This window comes from Labrus bergylta, chromosome 20 (assembly GCF_963930695.1).
Source record: "Labrus bergylta chromosome 20, fLabBer1.1, whole genome shotgun sequence".
Classification (NCBI taxonomy): Eukaryota; Metazoa; Chordata; class Actinopteri; order Labriformes; family Labridae; genus Labrus; species Labrus bergylta.
The window spans coordinates 6,065,443-6,071,442 of NC_089214.1; the positions used below are offsets into that span (position 1 = coordinate 6,065,443).

The 6,000-nt window shown below is 34.8% G+C and overlaps 1 long non-coding RNA gene across 1 annotated transcript; it reads right to left on the reverse strand.

The window, feature by feature from the left end:
- Window positions 1-246: 246 nt before the first annotated feature.
- On the reverse strand, window positions 247-2,106 carry LOC136177230 (uncharacterized). Its single transcript, XR_010664872.1, has 4 exons — window positions 1,966-2,106; window positions 1,665-1,748; window positions 1,364-1,450; window positions 247-1,268 (listed from the first exon to the last, which is right to left on the reverse strand). It is a non-coding gene; the product is annotated as an uncharacterized lncRNA (long non-coding RNA).
- Between the last annotated feature and the right edge of the window lie 3,894 nt (window positions 2,107-6,000).

Consider the following 6,000-nt stretch of genomic DNA (forward strand, 5'->3'; position numbering starts at 1 on the left):
CATGGGCAGGCTAATAGAGCACAAACTTGAAATTGTGTTTATTTTGAAAACAAATGAGACAGAAAGGCAGAAAGCACGTTTTTTATCCTGATAGAAGAGGTTTCCTGTGAAGGGTTCGTATAAGGGTCACTGATGGAAACAAGCTAAAAAGACAGTGGGGTCCTCAAAAGTGGGACTTCAGTATTGTATCCCAAGAGTTACATTTTATATCACACATGATATGTGTACAGAGCAAAAACAATAAAAGAGATATCACATTATTTTATTATAGGTTAATCATTAACATAAAGAAGGATCTTGTAGAATGTGGAATTTTCTAGGACCTTGATGACCTCTTTACATAACACACCAGAGGAGGGACACACATGCAAAGTAAAACTGACTGCATAAACAAAGGTGTTGCACTTTTCTGGTCAATAAACTGCTTTTGTGTTTGACTTTTATATTGTTCCAATATTTTATTTTTTGCTTTTGCAGAGAGATAGTTAATGCACCCAGACTGCTCACTCGAACCCTCTCACTCTCTGCTGTTCACTGTGACTGTGACAGCCTGCTTTCATTTTCTTTCTCTGATTATTGTTTTGTTAGATTACACCCAGTTAATCAATATATGCAGATTTCTTATAATTTCCAACAACTGATTTCAATTCAATAACAAACGTTGTTTAAGGCCCAACGAGGGATGGACAAGAGTTGGAAATTATCATTAGCTATGATTCTCTGTGCAGCACATCAGTTTCATGCTCTGTATCAAAACTATGTTACATTGCATTGTCCTAATTAAATAAATACATTCAATTCCACGTATTTCAAATATTATCACACAATAAGAATGAGAGCATCAGTTGAACAAAATCTGAAAGCAATATGATTTTTTGCTGTAAAGATGTTTTTGTTTTTTAAATGATACATTCATCTGAACCATCTCATTTTTGTAAAAAATAAAAAATAAAGGAAATGCTGATAAATGTGATTCGTAACTTAACATATGAAGCCTTTTTAGACATTTTAGGGGAAACTGGAAACTTAATCAGCAAAACATGTTGTAGTTCATTAATGACCAAGCAAGGACTGAAAAGAAACCTAAACAGATTTAAATGAGTTTTATATTGCAGAATTTCCCCTTTGGATTAATAAAGTCTGATTCTGATATTAAGTTGCTTTAGGTTGTGTCTTGTCTGATGGTGTCATTAGACTTTGAGTCCCGAAGCCCTGCCCAGCAGGCTCCACATGGTGGGTTTTCTGCTATGCACTTCTTAAGTTGTGATCTACAGTGAAAGAAACAAACAAGAGAAATTAACATGGACGTTTTGTGACTTCCTTAGCATAGTACAACATTAATTATAGGCTGTGGTGAGCTTACTTTGTCACTTCACAGCAAAAACATCGAATTTGTCTCTCGTTCAGGCTACTGCACAAATCCTTGATTGATTGTTTGTTACACTGACCCCTGAACAAAATAAAAGCAAGAAGGACACAGCACAACAATTGGTTTATATCTGGTTCCCTATTTTTTATTCTAATCACGTAATTCATTGTTTTAAACAAACATACAACATGTAAGCTACGGCAAAAAATGACAACTAAAATGGAAATATGAATGAAACGGTTAGAAAAAAACAAATGTGGCAAAAATGTGCCAACTATTTAGAATGAAATCATACTAATTCTCGTCAGTAATAACATAAACGTTGACTTTGGTCACCCTGCCAGCTTGAAGATTTGGAATTTCAACACTTCCGAGGACACTAAGCAAAAGCAAAAGAGCAACATTTAGATATGTCAATTAAGGACAAAATGTACAAAAAGTCAAGGACTGAGAAACAAAACATTTTGGGACTTGAGCTAATATGAGTATGAATAATTTAAGTCATTTGATGGCTTCGTTGTTTTAAACAAATCAATGTGTTCATTTTGTTTTCTTATCATTGACTAGTTCATAATACATTCAATATGGCTGCTTACCTATTAGGACTGAATGGCTCTTCGTTCTGACCATTGAGCATTACGGTGACTGTACCGGTAGCATGTTGTGCAAACTATAGACATAAGAATATACATATTATATCAAGAAGTAAGGTGATTTTTTAGGGAAGAGGATTAGGGCCACTATAAACAATTTTTTTTGGTTCTGACTTTTTTTTTAGGATTCTGGCTCCGAAAAAAAAGTCTGAATTCTGACATTAATCTCATAACACTGAGATTAAAGAAAGAATTCTTTTTTTTTTCAGTGGCCCTAATCCTCTTCCATAATTTTTAAAGCAGTATTTTTGTAATAATATTATAAATTACTATAAAATAACAAACTGACAACATGTAAGATTTTAGACTGAAGACTTGAAGAAATGTATCTCCAATCCTGTTCTCTAATAGTGTTCTGACGGCTTTGGCTGTATGCATAATCACAGACCGATGGGTCCTAAAAGTGGAGTAATGTAAACTACTGTATAAGATTTTCTCACATGGCAAATTTGCATCCTCCGTCCATGTGCCTCTACTTCTCATCTAGCTTTAAATTCCTAACCAGGAGGAGCTAAGATGCAAGGTAAGGATGCAAGTGAAGGAAACAGGAAGACAATCAGGACAAAGACATATTGATGATGACATTGGTCTGATGACCTCTGTCCCTACTTTCACTTTTACAGTAGGTCCCTTCATGTCACTGACAGACTTAAGGGATTTGTTGGTAAAACTAGTGATTGCATTATGGGACCTTACCTTTCTGGAGGTAGCTGACCAGAATGCGCTAACAGGGGTGTCACCCAAGGTTTTAATTCCCCTAATGCCTCTTATTAAAGTTACACACAGACATGCAGAGAGACACAGAAAGATATATGTTTCCTTTTTTTGTTACTTTTGAAGGTGCAGTTTACTTATGTGTGACAGTTTTACTTGTACTAAGATCATCACTTCATCGTACAACTTATTTTGATTGATAATATAAAACATTCGGTTTCCCTCTAAAGCACAAAAATAGAATAAATATTGGAAGATGATGTTTAAAGCTGGGACAAAACAGTCAAAGTACACATTTGGAGTTTGTTGATGGATTTAGCTTATTACCGTATGGAAATGAACTATAGCATGTTACAATAAACTGATTTGATATGTATGGTTCTGTGATGCACAGTGCCTGTTCAATCTTACCATCGCACTCACACCACTTCTTTCCATCCAGCACATATCCCAACAAAGTTTTCTCCAAGAAGTAGAAACACTCTCATCTTAATGAAGTCCTGGACCAAATCCTTTGTGTCACTCCACAACATCGTCTAGCCCCAAGAGAGTGTATTTGACATTGTTAAATAAACAAATTAAAAATCTGCTTTGGTTAATATGTATAAGGCTTTTTATTCTTTTTTTAAAATCCTTGATGTTTATTGAAATAGCCAAAAAATTTACTGAAAAAGTAAAGAAACTGACTTTTCACTTGTCTCTGGGAATGCCTCACATTTCTCCATGAAATTTTTTTTGAAGTTATAGAAGTTTTAGACACCATTTTGAAGTGTCTTCAATTACAAACAAAAACCCTCTGTGGAAGTTTCCTTCTCATATAGTGTCTTATCTTAGTCACGTGGTTCTTTCCAGTAACCTCATGAGTGCCTCATTGTGCACCAGTCCAAACCCTGTTAAAGATGACCTTCTTTTATAGTATGATAGCTACTTCACTTCTGTAAGAAATACATATTCTTTTAATCCAATGAAAGGGAACCCCAAAGGGCACTAAATCAAGTACTATCTACCAAAGGAACATTTAAAATAGACCCCAAGCTTCACTGTTTCTCACTTAATAGAAATGAAGTTTATTTCAGCATTAAAAAAATAATAATAATAATTAAACCACTACACAAAAACAAAGCAAGAACACGTAATTATATGATCATTTCATGTAAAGATGAAATTTACAAAATAAATACATTTCGGGACCAAAAAAGTTTTGGGACGAAGCTGTGGGGTGAGAAACAAAAACTGAAGTTCCAGCATCTCATAAGATATTTTATAAGAACACCTCTCAATCCATAACATAGATTGAAATCAAGAATTCAAAACTATACCACAGGTTCAGCCCTTTGACAGAAACGCAATTCTGCTTTTTATTTGTCCTTACTTTCTGTGAACATGATGTAATAGGGTGTAGTGGTTTCACTCTCGTGATAAGTGAAAATGACTAAATAATGCACAGTTGTTGCACTTCTCAAACTCTACTTTTGTTTACTTTTTATAGGTGCTGCGCTGCAGGACTGAGAAGTTCAGGAGATCCTTTGTCCCCATAGCCATTTTGCTTTTTAACACACAGGCCAATGATAGCAGCTCATGACTGTAGCTGTAGCTGTAACTGTCACTGTCTGCCTTTCTCTTGTTTCTCTCCCTAACACCCTGGGGATTCTTGTCATTATAAGAAGTATTTAGGACTACAACAACTTTTTGTATTTTAATCATCTGTTAATATCTATGCAGTTTGAAATTATTTTTTCTCTGTTTTTAGCTAGTGAGATATGGGACACTCATGAATCTCCCCAATGGGAAGAATAAAGTATTTATCTATCTTTTATTTATCTTTTTTAAGTTGTTTGGCTTGAATATTTAGAGCCAAAACAAGTGACATCAAATTAATTCACACAGACAATTATAATCACACTTCAGATTCCAACGACAAGGGCCTCATATTTGAACAAGTATCATGTCAACTTAGTGATCCGTGCTTTTGCTCATCGAAACAATATATATATATTTTTTTCACACTAATAACCTAAGAAACAGAAGACAGGAAGTATATGCATAAGATGAATGGAATGTGTAGGACATATTATACTTTTTATTATTGCTTTTGTCCCATCATGTTTGACAGACAGGGTGGGGCACCACAGACGATAACGTGAATAATCATGTTTCTCTTTAACAGCATCACCAGTGTTGCTCTCTTCAACCTCTATTTGAAATACTTAAAGATTTGAGGAAGTCAGAGGATGTGATTTCAAATCTCAGCAGCTTCTTAGAAATGTAAAAGCTGTTCAAAGGTCGTGATGAAGCTTTTATTATTAAGTATTATTAAACTTCTGCTGATGGATGCTTAAAATACGGCACAAGCAAACAACATTATCGAATGAACAGTATTTGATAGTGTATTTGATAGAAGTCTTTCAGCTCGAGTGTATTACCCTGCAGAACAAGAACGTAATTTAAAGCTTCCTCCCCAGGCCGTAAAACGACTCATGACATTTTTGTAAAGACACTTTTCAAAATACTTCAATAACATGTCAGAAAGAATTGCATCTGAAAATGTAATACAACAAGAAACATGTTTCTTTTGGGCTCTTCTTTCCTAATCACAATATTTTGGTTAACAGTTAACATTGAGGTTGTGCAAACCTCAAAGTACTTCGTACCTATAAGTAATATTTTTGTAAAGACACTTTTCAAAATACTTCAATAACTCAAATCCTCTATCCATTTTCAGTCCCATAGATGTAGCAGGCATAATCTAAGTGTATTATAAATTAGGCTGGTTTTCGTGGTTGACACAGTTTACACTGACTTTGGGGATTTCTGTAAACTCACTTTTTCTACAAATGAAAAGGGAGTGTGGGAGAGCAACTTTGAAGAGAGGTTGCAGATGTGGCACACAAGCATGCACAAAAGTTATCAACCTGGGTACTTTGACCTGTAGGGGGCAGCATAAAACATACAATAAGTGCCTGAGATTACAGGTAGAGAAGGGGCTAACATTCTTCTTTTTACATCAACGAGGCATTATAAAGATAAAATAAAATAATAATTCATCAAAATGGTCAGAATTCAATGTGGATGCTCTGAAAGGATTCAACTGCAGGTCACATCTGACTTTAGTTTAAATGTTGTCAAGTTAGTTTCATGATCTTTGTCTTAAATAATTCCTGTTAAATGTCTTAGTTTGGCAATTATTTATCATATGCTGTACTGGAAAGATTTAGCAGACATGTTTTCTGTAGGGGGGGGGGAAGGGAAAACAGTCAGAGAGCA